At 55.0% G+C, this 17520-nt stretch overlaps 3 non-coding genes and 3 pseudogenes across 3 annotated transcripts; all 6 read right to left on the bottom strand.

The window, feature by feature from the left end:
• Positions 1-3330: 3330 nt before the first annotated feature.
• On the bottom strand, positions 3331-3430 carry LOC125368872 (annotated as a pseudogene).
• Positions 3431-3497: 67 nt separating this feature from the next.
• On the bottom strand, positions 3498-3591 carry LOC125368877. Its single transcript, XR_007214494.1, has one exon. It is a non-coding gene; the product is annotated as a small nucleolar RNA Z103 (small nucleolar RNA).
• A 296-nt stretch (positions 3592-3887) lies between these two features.
• On the bottom strand, positions 3888-7166 carry LOC125368887. The gene has a single exon (XR_007214503.1). It is a non-coding gene; the product is annotated as a 28S ribosomal RNA (ribosomal RNA).
• A 216-nt stretch (positions 7167-7382) lies between these two features.
• On the bottom strand, positions 7383-7535 carry LOC125368884 (annotated as a pseudogene).
• A 6362-nt stretch (positions 7536-13897) lies between these two features.
• On the bottom strand, positions 13898-13991 carry LOC125368878. The gene has a single exon (XR_007214495.1). It is a non-coding gene; the product is annotated as a small nucleolar RNA Z103 (small nucleolar RNA).
• A 284-nt stretch (positions 13992-14275) lies between these two features.
• LOC125368889 lies at positions 14276-17495 on the bottom strand (annotated as a pseudogene).
• Positions 17496-17520: the final 25 nt, after the last annotated feature.

Raw genomic sequence — 17520 nt, forward strand, 5'->3', positions numbered from 1 at the left:
AGCTTCGGCCACACAAGGTCAGGCAATACAATTGAATGACATGCCCTCTCAGTGCAACATCGCTAATAACACGCCCGAGCTTAGAGATCAGCTCCGGCCTTAACATAAGCATGCGCCCGTGCAAGATTTGCATACGTCGGTGGGATCACGAACTCCGTGCTAAGAACTTTCGCCCACCACCTCAAGCAATACAGCCGAATGACATTGCCCTCGAGGTGCAACATCCGATCATTAGCACGTTGGAGCACGAGCGCTCATCTCCAGCCTCAACACAAGCACAGGCCCATGCTAGACATGTATCATCGACCGGATCAAACTCCTCGCAACAGGGAATGCGCATAAGCTTCGCCACACAAGGTCGGGCAATACAGTTGAATGACATGCCCTCTCAGTGCAACACCCGCTAATAACACGCCCGAGCTCGGAGATCATCTCCGGCCTTAACATAAGCATGTGCGAGCAAGATCGCATCGTCGGCGGGATACAAACTCCGTGCAAGAGCTTAGTCCACCACCTCGGGCAATACAGTTGAATGACATGCCCTCGTAATGCAACATCATCGAGCCCTATATGGCGCCCGAGGCATGTAGCTCATCTCAAGCCTCAGCATAAGCACAAGCCCAGAGCTAGACATGTATCATCGGCCGGATCCAAACTCCTTGCAGCGGGGAGTGCGCGTAAGCTTCTGCGACCGCGAGGTCGGGCAATACAATTGAATGACATGCCCTCTCGGTGCAACATCGCCTAATAACACGCCCAGGCTTAGAGCTTCTCTCCGGCCTTAACATAAGCATCGCGGGTGCAAGATTTGCATCGTCGGAAGGATCAAAACTACGATGCATAGGGCGCCCGACACTGCGAGCTCGTCTCTAGCCTCAACACAAGCCACGAGCCCATGCAAGAAATGTATCATCGGCCGGATCCAAACTCCTACGCAGCAGGGAGTGCGCATAAGCTTCCGCGACACGAGCTCAGGCAATACAATTGAATGACATGCCCTCGCGGTGCAACATCGCCTAATAACACGCCCGAGCTCGGAGATCATCTCCGGCCTTAACATAAGCATACGTCCGTGCAAGAGCTGCATACGTCGGCAAGATCGAGCTTGTGTGCCCATGCGAGGCAGATCCAAGAATGTGTGCCTCGGCCAGAAGGGGCGGCGCCTCATGCGTGGGCATCTGCAAGATTGACTATTGCTTGGTTTGGGCATCTTATGACAATGCATCGCCCACGCGTCGTTGACAACCTATTAGCACGCTCTTGCATGGGGTTGGGCCCCAGCGGCTTTAGTTGGATCTTCCATCCATGTCTACGGCCTCGCCCTCTACGGCCATCACGGCCGCGTAAAATTCCGTCAATTCATATTCGGGCCGCGTGAGTTCCGACTGGGGCTATTATAGAGCTACAACACCTCGATGCCTCACTACAGTAAGAAAATAAAGCCCATGTATGCCTAAAGCAAGGCGATGCCCATGCTCCATTTTGAATTTTTAGAAAATGGGCCGGTGGAGCCCACCGTGTCCGGGAAATTTTAGACATCCGGGACGGGGCGGAGGGGGCTGGGGTGTTCGCGGGCCAATTCCGTGGATACGATGCCTATCTTGCAGCCCAGACATGCCCCGTGCCCAGGCTCCCCGGCCCCAGGGGTGAGGCATCTGCACCCCTAAAGAGGCTAAGAAGCATGTTGAAGTCTGTCGGGAGGAGACATCATATGTTCCACCATCCACCCCCATAAAAATTCATTTCAAGGAATTTTAATTTGATTTTGCACATATGTTAAGAATAATATAATATACCACCACAAAATTTTAAAAAATTTAGAGCACATTTAGTATATTTTTTATTTTTAAATATTAAAAATTGAAATTCATAAAAAATAGAATTGACATCAAAAATCACCATTTTTGTGTAGGGTATAAAGATATGTCAAAATTATTGGAGTTATCATTGGTACATTTTCTTTAAAAGTGCACGCTCAGCTTGTAAGATATTGGCTTAAATGGCTACTTTGCATGTGGTGGTCGGGCTACGATAGACAACCAAGTAGCAAACTTAGCAATCAATGATCCTCTTGATTTCATAAGAATTATACAACCTTTCTAGGCTCCCTAGAATATATTGGGGCTGATAGATTGTTAGGAAAAGGCTATGGAGGCATCAAATATGGTGGTGGCGGAGTGCCGCATGCAGGCCGAAAACTAGCAAAGAGGTTCACGCGGTGATTTCTCGCCAAAGAGGTTCATAGGCGAGGATTGTTGCCCCGCACGCCCAGCGAACGATGGAGCTGCGAGGATGCACTGCCAACGGGCCCGCGCCTGCGAGATGCGCTGCCAGCGCGCGCGCTGAGGCTGCGAGGATGCGCTGCCAGCGCGCGCGCTGGGCTGCGAGGATCTGGCTGCGAGGATGCCCTGCCAGCGCGCGCGCTGGGCTGCGAGGATCTGCCAGCGGGCCCGCGCTGCGAGATTCTCGCCAACGGGCCCGATGGGCGCGCTGCCTCGGCAATGGAGTTTCTCGCCAACTGGCCCGACGGGCGCGCTGGCTCGCCAGCAGTGGCTGCCTGGCCTGCGAGGATTATCGTCAACGGGCCCGATGGGTCGGCAATTGGGGGCTGGCACGCGAGTTCCTCGCCAAGCTGGCCCGACGGGCGCGCTGGCTAGCCAGCGGTGGCTGCCTGGCCTGCGAGGATTCTCGCCAGCGGGCCCGATGGGCGCGCTTATTCGGCAAAGGGGTCGGGCACGCGAGTTCCTCGCCAAGCTGGGCAGACGGGCGCGCTGGCTCGCCAGCAGTGGCTGCCTGGCGTGCGAGATTCTCGCCAACTGGCCCGATGGGCGCGCTGCCTCGGCAATTGGGGGGGCTGCCACGCGAGGATTCCTCGCCAAGCTGGCCAGACGGGCTCGCTGGCGGTGGGCTGCACTGGCGTCGAGGATTCTCGCCACCGGGCCCGATAGGCGCGCTGCCCTCGGCAGTGGGGGGGCTGGCAGGCGAGGATTTTATGCCAGCAGGCCCGTGCGCAAGGATACCGATTATATCACGGGGCCGATGGGCGCTGGCACGCAAGGATTTCTCGCCTACGGGCCCGTCAGGATTTTTCGGCGACGCAGCAGGCGGGCCCGTCAGGATTTTCGGGACGCAGCAGGCGGGCCCGTCAGGATTTTCGGCGGCGCAGCAGGCGGGCCCGTCAGGATTTATCGGCGGCGCAGCACGGGCCCGTCGGGATTTTCGGCGGCGCGGTCGGGATTTTAGTGGTTAATCCAATAATTTATCAAAACCAATGATAAATCCGCGATAGCGGATACAAATGAATTAAACACAATTTAATTAGAATGGGAGATGGATCGGTTTCACGGCTTGAATTCTCTTTTAATAAATTCAAGAGAAATAAAAGCGCTCGGTTGTTGTCGATCATACGGGAAATAATCATCACTTCCATCCCATCCATTTCTCTTTAACACAGTAAGAAAAACTCTACATAAATAATTTTGGTATGATAAAGCGAAATAGATCGGAAATCGGCTTGGACTCCCGAAATATATTGGGAAAAATCGCTCGGTGTATTGACCCGATCATTTGGGAAATAATCATCACCTCCACCTCTATTTCTATCTAATTTACTCAGCACTTTGGGGGACTTGCATGCAGGCCCGGCTAGAATAGGCGGGGACTTGGCTCCCGTCTTTGCATAGTGTGGGGGACTTGCATGTAGCGGCTATAATAGAACTTAGATCACGTTCTCAAGTCCATTTGAGTTTGTGGAATTACCTAGGATTTTGGGACTTGGGACTTGGGGATTCTTGGGACTTGGGGATTCTTGGACCTTGGGCGTGGAACCTCGGGGCCGTTTTTAAGAATAAATTGGTTTTGATTTTGCGTGTGGGGAGGAGGGAGGGGCGAATCGGGCGGCGAAGGGCTGAATCTCGGTGGATGCGTGGCGGCAAGGCCACTCTGCCACTACAATACCCGTCAGCGTATTTAAGTCGTCTGCAAAGGATTCAGTCCATGGCGGTGGAAATTATAATTCAAAGGCGGCCCGCGCGGCTCGTCCGCCGCGAGGGCTTAGCCAACGACACGTGCCTTTGGGGCGGAGGCCCTCTGCTGGTCGGCAAGCGGCGGCGGACAACGCGTCGCTTCTGGCGGATTCTGACTTAGAGGCGTTCGGTCATAATCCGAGCGCACGGTAACCAGCGCCACTGGCTTTTCAACCAAGCGCGATGACCAATTATGCGAATCAGCAGTTCCTCTCGTACTAGGTTGAATTACCATTGCGACACAATCATGGGTAGGGTAAAACTAACTTTGTCTCACGACGGTCTAAACCCGAGCTCCGTTCCTATTGGTGGGTGAACAATCCAACACTTGGTGAATTCTGCTTCACAGTGATAGGAAGGCCGACATGAAGGATCAAAAAGCAACGTCGCTATGAGCGCTTAGGCTGCCACAAGCCAGTTATCCCTGTGGTAACTTTTGACACCTCTAGCTTCAAATTCAGAAGGTCTAAAGGATCGATAGGCCACGCTTTCACGGTTACGTATTACGTCTGGAAATCAGAATCAAGCGAGCTTTTACCCTTTTGTTCCACGAGATTTACATTCTCGTTGAGCTCATCTTAGGACACTGCGTTATCTTTTAACGGATGTGCCGCCCAGCCAAACTCCCACCTGACAATGTCTTGGCCGGATCGGCCGCGAAGCGACCTTGGGTCCAAAGAGAGCGTAGCCCGCCCTCCGATCACGGAATAAGTAAAATAACGTTAAAAGTAGTGGTATTTCCGTGGCGGTTAAGGCTCCCACTTATCCTACACCTCTCAAGTCATTTCACAAAGTCGGACTAGAGTCAGAGCTCAGCGGGGTCTTCTTTCCCGTGATTCGCCAAGCCCGTTCCACTTGGGCTGTGGTTTATTTGGATAGTAGAGCGGGGGCGGTGGGAATCTCGTTAATCCATTCATACGCGTCACTAATTAGATGGCGGGGCATTTGGCTACCTTAAGAGTCATAGTTACTCCGGCCGTTTACGGCGCTTGGTTGAATTTCTTCCTTTGACATTCGGAGCAGGCAGAAATCACATTGCGTGAGCATCCGCGGGGAACCATCGCAATGCTTTGTTTTAATTAAGCGGTCGGATTCCCTTGTCCGTGCAGTTCTGAGTCGACTGTTCGACGCCGGGAAGGCCCAGAAGGCCGTTCCCAGTCCGTCCCCGGCCGACACGCGGCGACCCGCTCTCGCCGCGGGAGCAGCTCGAGCAGTCCGGCCGACGGCCGACGGGTTCGGGACTGGGACCCCAGGCCCAGCCCTCAGAGCCAATCCTTTTCCGAGATTACGGATCCATTTGCGACTTCCCTTGCCTACATTGTTCCATTGGCCGGAGGCATTCACCTTGGAGACTGATGCGGTTATGAGTCACGGCCAAGGCGTGGATGGCACTCGGTCCTCCGGTTTTCATGGGCGGCCGGGGCTGCCGGACACCGTAGCGACGTGCGGTGCTCTTCGGCCGTGGACCCTACCTCCGTGAGTCGTTTCCGGGGTAGGCGGGCATTAAGCAGAAAGATAACTCTTCCGAGGCCCGTGGCGTCTCCGGACTCCTAACGTTGCCGTCGGCCGCCCGTCCGGTTCGGGAATTTTAACCCGATTCCCTTCCGAAGTTCGCGCGCTGACGCTGTCGGACAGGCTTCCCCGTCTCTTAGGATCGACTAACCCATGTGCAAGTCCGTTCACATGGAACCTTTCCCTCTTGGCCTTCAAAGTTCTCATTTGAATATTTGCTACTACCACCGAGATCTGCCGGCGGCCGCTCGCGGGCTCGCGCCCTGGGTTTTGCAGTGACCGCCGCGCCCTCCTACTCATCGGGGCTGGCTCTTGCCCGTGGCCGAGGTATAGGTCGCGCGCTTAGCGCCATCCATTTCGGGGCTAGTTGATTGGCCGGGTGAGTTGTTACACACTCCTTAGCGGATTTGACTTCCATGACCACCGTCCTGCTGTCTTGTCGACCAACACCCTTTGTGGGTTCTAGGTTAGCGCGCGGTTGGGCACGTAACCCGGCTTAGGTTCATCCCGCATCGCCAGTTCGCTTACCAAAATGGCCCACTTGGGCTCTCGATTCCGTGGCGGCTCAGCGAAGCGGCCGTGCCGTCCTACCTATTTAAAGTTTGAGAATAGGTCGAGGGCGTTCGCCCCGATACCTCTAATCATTGGCTTTACCCGAGTAGAACTCGTCCGAGCTCCAGCTATCCTGAAACTTCGGAGGAACCGAGCTACTAGGCAGTTGATTAGTCTTTCGCCCCTATACCCAGAGTCGGACGAGCGATTTGCACGTCGGTGTCGCTGCGGGCCTCCACGAGTTTCCTCTGGCCGCCCCGCTCGGGCATAGTTCACCATCTTTGGTCCCGACAGACATGCTCTCACTCGAACCCTTCTCGGAAGATCAAGGTCGGTCGGCGGTGCAACCCACGAGGGATCCCGCCGGTCGGCTTCCTTCGCCTTACGGGTTTACTCGCCCGTTGACTCGCACATGTCGGACTCCTTGGTAGTGTTTCAAGACGGGCCGAATGGAAACCCGTGGCCGACGCCCGGGCGCGCAGGTGCCGAAGCACGCCGTGACGGCGCGCGCTGCGATCCACAATCGATGCGACGGCATCTCCGCAGGCGTATCAAAAGCCTGGGCTTGGGCCGCCGCTGCAATCCGCGTCGGTCCGCACCCGAGCCGATCGGCGGACCGGCTTTGGCCGTTCCACATCCGGCCGGGGGGCATCGCCGGCCCCATCCGCTTCCCTCCGACAATTTCAAGCACTCTTTGACTCTCTTTTCAAAGTCCTTTTCATCTTTCCCTCGCGGTACTTGTTAGCTGTCGGTCTCTCGCCCGTATTTAGCCTTGGGCGGAATTTACGCCCGTTTGGGCTGCATTCCCAAACAACCCGACTCGTAGGCGAGCGCCTCGTGGTGCGACAGGGTCCGGGCACGACAGGGCTCTCACCCTCTCTGGCGCCCCTTCCGGGGGACTTGGGCCCGGTCCGCCGCTGAGGCCTTCTCCAGACTACAATTCGAGCGGGGGCGCCCGATTCTCAAGCTGGGCTATTCCGGTTAGCTCGCCGTTACTAGGGGAATCTGGTAAGTTTCTTTTCCTCCGGCTTATTGATATGCTTAAACTCAGTGGGTAATCCCTTTGACCTGGGGTCGCAGTTGGAGCATGCCCTTTACGGCAGCATCGGGGTCTCGAGGGTTCCCTCTTGGCAGAAGAGCGCGCACGGCGGTTTGAGAGTCTTACAACCCACCGTTCGCGTGGCGATAGTGGCCGGGGACTCAATTTTAGGCCAACCGCATGCACGAGGCGCACGGGAGGCCATAATCCGCCCCCTCTCGATGTATCGAAAGGGTTGGGGGCTGACGATTACGTGACACCCAGGCAGGCGTGCCCTCGGTAGAAAGGCTTGAGGCGCAACTTGCGTTCAAAAACTCGATGATTCACGGGATTCGCAATTCCACCAAGTATAGCATTTTGCTGCGTTCTTCATCGATGCGAGGCCGAGATATCCGTTCTGCCGAGTCGTTATGGTTCTCGAAGAGAGGCGGCCAGCGTGCCTAAGGCGCATCGTTCCGAGGCCTACAGTAGCGTGCTCTTTTCATTTAATTTTCCTTGGCGCGTCCTGCGCCGGGGTTGGTGTCGGCCGACGGCGAGGCTGAGGGCAAGGCCCACCCACCCCTCTCGCCGACATCGGGGAATTTGGGGGCATGGCGACCCCGCTCCCCTTGCAATAAGCAAACATGTTAGCGGGGTCGTTCTGCAGGGCAGGTTTGACAATGATCCTTAGCAGGTTCACCTCGGAAACCTTATTCGACTTCTCCTTCCTCTAAATGATAAGGTTGAGTGGACTTCTCGCGGCGTCGCCGGCGGCCGCCCACGTCGCCGCGATCCGAACACTTCACCGGACCATTCAATCGGTAGGAGCGGCCAGGCGGTGTGTACAAAGGGCGGGGGCGTAGTCAGCGCGAGCTGATGACTCGCGCTTACTAGGAATTCCTACGTTGAAGACCAACAATTGCAATGATCTATCCCATCCGATGAAATTTCAAAGATTACACGGGCTGTCGGCCGAGGCTATAGACTACGTTGAATACATCGGTGTAGCGCGCGTCGACCCGAACATCTAAGGGCATCACGGACTGTTATTGCCTCAAACTTCCTTGGCTAGAAGGCCATAGTCCCTCTAAGAAGGCTGGCGGCGGAGGATACCTCCGCATAGCTAATTAGCGGTGAGGTCTACGTTCGTTAACGGAATTAACCGGACAAATCGCTCCACCAGCTAAGAGCGGCCATGCACCACCACCCGTAGAATCAGAAAGAGCTCTCGGTCTGTCAATCCTTACTATGCGGACTGGTAAGTTTCCCGTGTTGAGTCAAATTAAGCGCGGGCTCCACTCCTGGTGGTGCCCTTAGTCAATTCCTTTAAGTTTCGGCCTTGCGACCATACTCCCCGGAACCCAAGACTTTGATTTCTCATAAGGTCGTGAGTCTAAAAGCAACATCCGGCCGATCCACGGTGGCATCGTTTATAGTTGAGACTAGGGCGGTGTCGATGCGTCTTGAGCCCCGACTTTCGTTCTTGATTAATGAAAACATCCTTGGCAAATGCTTTCGCGGTTATTGCGTCTTTCATAAATCCAAAATTTCACCTCTGACTATGAAATCGAATGCCCCGACATCCTGTTAATCATTACTCCGATCCAGAAGGCCAGCGGAATAGGACGAAATCCTATGATGTTATCCCATGCTAATGTATACGGGCGTAGGCTTGCTTTGAGCACTCTAATTTCTTCAAAGTAACGGCCGGAGGCTGACCCGGCCAGTTAAGGCCAGGAGCGCATCGCCCGGCAGAAGGGACGAGGCGACAGGTGCACACCGCTAGGCGGACCGGTCGACCAACCCAAGGTCAACTACGAGCTTTTAACTGCAACAACTTAAATATCGCTATTGGAGCTGGAATTACCGCGGCTGCTGGCACCAGACTTGCCCTCAAGTGGATCCTCGTTAAGGGATTTAGATTGTACTCATTCCAATTACCGGACTCGAAAGGCCGGTATTGTTATTTATTATCACTACCTCCCGTGCCGAGTTGGGTAATTTCGCGCTGCGCCTTCCTTGGATGTGGTAGCGTTTCTCGGGCTCCCTCTCAGGAATCGAACCCTAATTCTCCGTCACCCGTCACCACCATGGTAGGCCTCTATCCTACCATCGAAGTTGATAGGGCGGAAATTTGAATGATGCGTCGCCGGCCGCTAAGGCCGTCGATCCGTCGAGTTATCATGAATCATCGGAGCAGCGGGCGGAGCCGCGTCGACCTTTATCTAATAAATGCATCCCTTCCAGGAAGTCGGGGTTTGTTGCGTATTAGCTCTAGAATTACTACGGTTATCCGAGTAGCGGATACCATCGAACAAACTATAAGCTGATTTAATGGGCCATTCGCGGTTTCACGGTCTGAATTAGTTCATACTTACATGCATGGCTTAATCTTTGAGACAAGCATATGACTCTGGCGGGATCAGCCGGGTAGCATTCCTTAGCGACATGTTTGCCCGCGAAGCCCCAACAATCGACAATGCAATGTGCTTAAGGCTCGAAGCGAGGCGTCCGTCGTTCATATTTAGGAAACAATGGGCTAATGGAGGATGATTTCGCCCTCCGCCCGCATAGCATTCGCATCCGATAGCACGAGCTGACAGTCCATGGGCCACAACGGCCGAAACGGCATGTTTGGAACACGAATACGCTACAATGTTCACGCGATGCCCCGAAGGAGGCACAAGGCGAAATATGGGACGGCAACATCATTGAATTCCACTAGTGTGGGTATGCAACACGGGAACCCGACATTTGCCCACCTTACAAAACATTCACTTGGGCTGAGATTTGAAAGGATGGCGGGGAAGCAATTCGATCGCGAGCACAGGCCTGCCTACCAAGCGATCGTGATCGACTCATGCACCACCCGTACAGTGAGCAACAATTCCAATCAGTGAACTACAGCCCCAACAAGCATGTTATGCCCGTCAAGCGTGCCGAAACACCGAATGAAACAGCTGCCCCCATTTGGGTGCGAAGAGTTTAAGGATTCACAGAAGAAGCGTGCATCGTCGGCCGAATCAAGCCCCAACCAAGAAGGGTTTTATAAGCTTCCGTCCCACATAGCTCCAGTAACACAACAATGACATGCCTTTGCAGTGGAACATCCACATCATTTCACCCCAAGGCCTAGAGATCGTCTCCGAGCCTCGGCATAAAGATAGCCCACATGCCACCGGTGCCCGTCAAAACATCCAAATTTCCACCAACGGCCCGTGTCCGGCCTCAACAAAAGCACAGACGCCTGCTAGAAATGTATCATCGACCAAATCAAACTCCTCGCAATAGGGGTGCGCATAAGCTTCGGCCACACAAGGTCAGGCAATACAATTGAATGACATGCCCTCTCAGTGCAACATCGCTAATAACACGCCCGAGCTTAGAGATCAACTCCGGCCTTAACATAAGCATGCGCCCGTGCAAGATTTGCATACGTCGGTGGGATCACGAACTCCGTGCTAAGAACTTTCGCCCACCACCTCAAGCAATACAACTGAATGACATTGCCCTCGAGGTGCAACATCCGATCATTAGCACGTTGGAGCACAGCGCTCATCTCAAGCCTCAACACAAGCACAGGCCCATGCTAGACATGTATCATCGACCGGATCAAACTCCTCGCAACAGGGAATGCGCATAAGCTTCGCCACACAAGGTCGGGCAATACAGTTGAATGACATGCCCTCTCAGTGCAACACCCGCTAATAACACGCCCGAGCTCGGAGATCATCTCCGGCCTTAACATAAGCATGTGCGAGCAAGATCGCATCGTCGGCGGGATACAAACTCCGTGCAAGAGCTTAGTCCACCACCTCGGGCAATACAGTTGAATGACATGCCCTCATAATGCAACATCATCGACCTATATGGCGGCCGGGCATGTAGCTCATCTCAAGCCTCAGCATAAGCACAAGCCCAGAGCTAGACATGTATCATCGGCCGGATCCAAACTCCTTGCAACGGGGAGTCGCATAAGCTTCTGCGACCGCGAGGTCGGGCAATACAATTGAATGACATGCCCTCTCGGTGCAACATCGCCTAATAACACGCCCAGGCTTAGAGCTTCTCTCCGGCCTTAACATAAGCATCGCGGGTGCAAGATTTGCATCGTCGGAAGGATCAAAACTACGATGCATAGGGCGCCCGACACTGCGGCTCGTCTCTAGCCTCAACACAAGCCACGAGCCCATGCAGAAATGTATCATCGGCCGGATCCAAACTCCTCGCAGCAGGGAGTGCGCATAAGCTTCGCGACACGAGCTCAGGCAATACAATTGAATGACATGCCCTCGCGGTGCAACATCGCCTAATAACACGCCCGAGCTCGGAGATCATCTCCGGCCTTAACATAAGCATACGTCCGTGCAAGAGCTGCATACGTCGGCAAGATCGAGCTTGTGTGCCCATGCGAGGCAGATCAGAATGTGTGCCTCGGCCGAGAGGGACGGCGCCTCATGCGTGGGCATGCTGCAAGGTTGACTATTGCTTGGTTTGGGCATCTTATGACAATGCATCGCCCACGCGTCGTTGACAACCTATTAGCACGCTCTTGCATGGGGTTGGGCCCCAGCGGCTTTAGTTGGATCTTCCATCCATGTCTACGGCCTCGCCCTCTACGGCCATCACGGCCGCGTAAAATTCCGTCAATTCATATTCGGGCCGCGTCAGTTCCGACTGGGGCTATTATAGGCTACAACACCTCGATGCCTCACTACAGTAAGAAAATAAAGCCCATGTATGCCTAAAGCAAGGCGATGCCCATGCTCCATTTTGAATTTTTAGAAAATGGGCCCGGTGGGCCAAGTGTCCGGGAAATTTTAGACATCCGGGACGGGGCGGAGGGGGCTGGGGTGTTCGCGGGCCAATTCCGTGGATACCGATGCCTATCTTGCAGCCCAGACATGCCCCGTGCCCAGGCTCCCAAGCCCCCAGGGGTGAGGCATCTGCACCCCTAAAGAGGCTAAGAAGCATGTTGAAGTCTGTCGGGAGGAGACATCATATGTTCCACCATCCACCCCATAAAAATTCATTTCAAGGAATTTTAATTTGATTTTGCACATATGTTAAGAATAATATAATATACCACCACAAAATTTTAAAAAATTTAGAGCACATTTAGTATATTTTTTATTTTTAAATATTAAAAATTGAAATTCATAAAAATAGAATTGACATCAAAAATCACCATTTTTGTGTAGGGCCATAAAGATATGTCAAAATTATTGGAGTTATCATTGGTACATTTTCTTTAAAAGTGCACGCTCAGCTTGTAAGATATTGGCTTAAATGGCTACTTTGCATGTGGTGGTCGGGCTACGATAGACAACCAAGTAGCAAACTTAGCAATCAATGATCCTCTTGATTTCATAAGAATTTTACAACCTTTTCGGGCTTCCTAGAACATATTGGGGCTGATAGATTGTTAGGAAAGGCTATGGAGGCATCAAATGTGGTGGTGGCGGAGTGCCACGGCCGGGCGAAAACTAGCAAAGAGGTTCACGCGGTGATTTCTCGCCAAAGAGGTTCATAGGCGAGGATTGTTGCCCCATGGCACGCCCAGCGACGATGGAGCTGCGAGGATGCGCTGCCAACGGGCCCGCGCCTGCGAGATGCGCTGCCAGCGCGCGCGCTGAGGCTGCGAGGATCTGCCAGCGCGCGCGCTGGCTGCGAGGATGCGCTGCCAGCGCGCGCGCTGGGCTGCGAGGATGCCCTGCCAGCGCGCGCGCTGGGCTGCGAGGATGCGCTGCCAACGGGCCCGCGCCTGCGAGATTCTCGCCAACGGGCCCGATGGGCGCGCTGCCTCGGCAATGGATTCTCGCCAACTGGCCCGACGGGCGCGCTGGCTCGCCAGCAGTGGCTGCCTGGCCTGCGAGGATTATCGTCAACGGGCCCGATGGGTCGGCAATTGGGGGCTGGCACGCGAGTTCCTCGCCAACTGGCCCGACGGGCGCGCTGGCTAGCCAGCGGTGGCTGCCTGGCCTGCGAGTTCTCGCCAGCGGGCCCGATGGGCGCGCTTATTCGGCAAAGGGGTCGGGCACGCGAGTTCCTCGCCAAGCTGGGCAGACGGGCGCGCTGGCTCGCCAGCAGTGGCTGCCTGGCGTGCGAGATTCTCGCCAACTGGCCCGATGGGCGCGCTGCCTCGGCAATTGGGGGGCTGCCGCGAGGATTCCTCGCCAAGCTGGCCAGACGGGCTCGCTGGCGGTGGGCTGCCTGGCGTCGAGGATTCTCGCCACCGGGCCCGATAGGCGCGCTGCCCTCGGCAATGGGGGGCTGGCAGGCGAGGATTTTATGCCAGCAGGCCCGTGCGCAAGGATCGATTATATCACGGGGCCGATGGGCGCTGGCACGCAAGGATTTCTCGCCTACGGGCCCGTCAGGATTTTCGGCGACGCAGCAGGCGGGCCCGTCAGGATTTTCGGGACGCAGCAGGCGGGCCCGTCAGGATTTTCGGCGGCGCGGCAGGCGGGCCCGTCAGGATTTATCGGCGGCGCAGCACGGGCCCGTCAGGATTTTTCGGCGCGCGTCAGGATTTTAGTGGTTAATCCAATAATTTATCAAAACCAATGATAAATCCAGCGATAGCGGATACAAATGAATTAAACACAATTTAATTAGAATGGGAGATGGATCGGTTCACGGCGAATTCTCTTTTAATAAATTCAAGAGAAATAAAAGCGCTCGGTTGTTCGTCGATCATCGGGAAATAATCATCACTTCCATCCCATCCATTTCTCTTTAACACAGTAAGAAAAACTCTACATAAATAATTTTGGTATGATAAAGCGAAATAGATCGGAAATCGGCTTGGACTCCCGAAATATATTGGGAAAAATCGCTCGGTGTATTGACCCGATCATTTGGGAAATAATCATCACCTCCACCTCTATTTCTATCTAATTTACTCAGCACTTTGGGGGACTTGCATGCAGGCGGCTAGAATAGGCGGGGACTTGGCTCCGTCTTTGCATAGTGTGGGGACTTGCATGTAGGCTATAATAGAACTTAGATCGTTCTCAAGTCCGTGAGTTTGTGGAATTACCTAGGATTTTGGGACTTGGGACTTGGGGATTCTTGGGACTTGGGGATTCTTGGACCTTGGGCGTGGAACCTCAGGCCGTTTTTAAGAATAAATTGGTTTTGATTTTGCGTGTGGGGAGGAGGAGGGGCGAATCGGGCGGCGAAGGCTGAATCTCGGTGGATGCGTGGCGGCAAGGCCACTCGCCACTACAATACCCGTCAGCGTATTTAAGTCGTCTGCAAAGTTCAGTCCATGGCGGTGGAAATTGTAATTCAAGGCGGCCCGCGCGGCTCGTCCGCCGCGAGGGCTTAACCAACGACCACGTGCCTTTGGGGCGGAGGCCCTCTGCTAGTCGGCAAGCGAAGCGGCGGACAACGCGTCGCTTCTGGCGGATTCTGACTTAGAGGCGTTCGGTCATAATCCGAGCGCACGGTAACCAGCGCCACTGGCTTTTCAACCAAGCGCGATGACCAATTATGCGAATCAGCAGTTCCTCTCGTACTAGGTTGAATTACCATTGCGACACAATCATGGTAGGGTAAAACTAACTGTCTCACGACGGTCTAAACCCGAGCTCCGTTCCTATTGGTGGGTGAACAATCCAACACTTGGTGAATTCTGCTTCACAGTGATAGGAAGGCCGACATCGAAGGATCAAAAAGCAGCGTCGCTATGAGCGCTTGGCTGCCACAAGCCAGTTATCCCTGTGGTAACACCCGACACCTCTAGCTTCAAATTCAGAAGGTCTAAAGGATCGATAGGCCACGCTTTCACGGTTCGTATTCGTCTGGAAATCAGAATCAAGCGAGCTTTTACCCTTTTGTTCCACACGAGATTTGTTCTCGTTGAGCTCATCTTAGGACACTGCGTTATCTTTTAACGGATGTGCCGCCCAGCCAAACTCCCACCTGACAATGTCTTGGCCGGATCGGCCGCGAAGCGACCTTGGGTCCAAAGAGGCGTAGCCCGCCCTCCGATCACGGAATAAGTAAAATAACGTTAAAAGTAGTGGTATTTCCGTGGCGGTTAAGGCTCCCTTATCCTACACCTCTCAAGTCATTTCACAAAGTCGGACTAGAGTCAAGCTCAGCGGGGTCTTCTTTCCCGTGATTCGCCAAGCCCGTTCCTTGGCTGTGGTTTATTTGGATAGTAGGCAGGGACAGTGGGAATCTCGTTAATCCATTCATACGCGTCACTAATTAGATGGCGGGGCATTTGGCTACCTTAAGAGTCATAGTTACTCCGGCCGTTTACGGCGCTTGGTTGAATTTCTTCCTTTGACATTGGAGCAGGCAGAAATCACATTGCGTGAGCATCCGCGGGAACCATCGCAATGCTTTGTTTTAATTAAGCGGTCGGATTCCCTTGTCCGTGCAGTTCTGAGTCGACTGTTCGGCCGGGAAGGCCCCGAAGAGGCCGTTCCCAGTCCGTCCCCGGCCGACACGCGGCGACCCGCTCTCGCCGCGGGAGCAGCTCGAGCAGTCCGCCGACGGCCGACGGGTTCGGGACTGGGACCCCAGGCCCAGCCCTCAGAGCCAATCCTTTTCCGAGATTACGGATCCATTTGCGACTTCCCTTGCCTACATTGTTCCATTGGCCGGAGGCATTCACCTTGGAGACTGATGCGGTTATGAGTCGGCCAAGGCGTGGATGGCACTCGGTCCTCCGGTTTTCATGGGCGGCCGGGGCTGCCGGACACCGTAGCGACGTGCGGTGCTCTTCGGCCGTGGACCTACCTCCGTGAGTCGTTTCCGGGGTAGGCGGGCATTAAGCAGAAAGATAACTCTTCCGAGGCCCCGCCGACGTCTCCGGACTCCTAACGTTGCCGTCGGCCGCCCGTCCGGTTCGGGAATTTTAACCCGATTCCCTTTCGAAGTTCGCGCGCTGACGCTGTCGGACGGGCTTCCCCGTCTCTTAGGATCGACTAACCCATGTGCAAGTCGTTCATGGAACCTTTCCCTCTTGGCCTTCAAAGTTCTCATTTGAATGTTGCTACTACCACCGAGATCTGCCGGCGGCCGCTCGCGGGCTCGCGCCCTGGGTTTTGCAGCGGCCGCGCCCTCCTACTCATCGGGGCTGGCTCTTGCCCGTGGCCGGGTATAGGTCGCGCGCTTAGCGCCATCCATTTCGGGGCTAGTTGATTGGCGGGTGAGTTGTTACACTCCTTAGCGGTTGACTTCCATGACCACCGTCCTGCTGTCTTGTCGACCAACACCCTTTGTGGGTTCTAGGTTAGCGCGCGGTTGGGCGTAACCCGGCCGGTTCATCCCGCATCGCCAGTTCGCTTACCAAAATGGCCCTTGGGCTCTCGATTCCGTGGCGGCTCAGCGAAGCGGCCGTGCCGTCCTACCTATTTAAAGTTTGAGAATAGGTGAGGCGTTCGCCCCGATACCTCTAATCATTGGCTTTACGAGTAGAACTCGTCCGAGCTCCAGCTATCCTGAGGAAACTTCGGAGGAACCGGCTACTAGGCAGTTGATTAGTCTTTCGCCCTATGCAAGTCGGACGAGCGATTTGCGTCGGTGTCGCTGCGGGCCTCCACGAGTTTCCTCTGGCCGCCCCGCTCGGGCATAGTTCACCATCTTTGGTCCCGACAGACATGCTCTCACTCGAACCCTTCTCGGAAGATCAAGGTCGGTCGGCGGTGCAACCCACGAGGGATCCCGCCGGTCGGCTTCCTTCGCCTTACGGGTTTACTCGCGTTGACTCGCACATGTCGGACTCCTTGGTCCGTGTTTCAAGACGGGCCGAATGGAAACCCGTGGCCGACGCCCGGGCGCGCAGGTGCCGAAGCACGCCGTGACGGCGCGCGCTGCGATCCACAATCGATGCGACGGCATCTCCGCAGGCGTATCAAAAGCCTGGGCTTGGGCCGCCGCTGCAATCCGCGTCGGTCCGCACCCGAGCCGATCGGCGGACCGGCTTTGGCCGTTCCACATCCGGCCGGGGGCATGGCCGGCCCCATCCGCTTCCCTCCGACAATTTCAAGCCTCTTTGACTCTCTTTTCAAAGTCCTTTTCATCTTTCCCTCGCGGTACTTGTTAGCTGTCGGTCTCGCGTATTTAGCCTTGGGCGGAATTTACGCCCGTTTGGTGCATTCCCAAACAACCCGACTCGTAGGCGAGCGCCTCGTGGTGCGACAGGGTCCGGGCACGACAGGGCTCTCACCCTCTCTGGCGCCCCTTCCAGGGGACTTGGGCCCGGTCCGCCGTGAGGCCTTCTCCAGACTACAATTCGAGCCGAGGCGCCCGATTCTCAAGCTGGGCTATTCCGGTTAGCTCGCGTTACTAGGGAATCTGGTAAGTTCTTTTCCTCCGGCTTATTGATATGCTTAAACTCAGTGGGTAATCCCTTTGACCTGGGGTCGCAGTTGGAGCATGCCCTTTACGGCA

The sequence above is a fragment of the Ricinus communis genome, unplaced genomic scaffold (assembly GCF_019578655.1).
Source record: "Ricinus communis isolate WT05 ecotype wild-type unplaced genomic scaffold, ASM1957865v1 Ctg21, whole genome shotgun sequence".
NCBI lineage: Eukaryota > Viridiplantae > Streptophyta > Magnoliopsida > Malpighiales > Euphorbiaceae > Ricinus > Ricinus communis.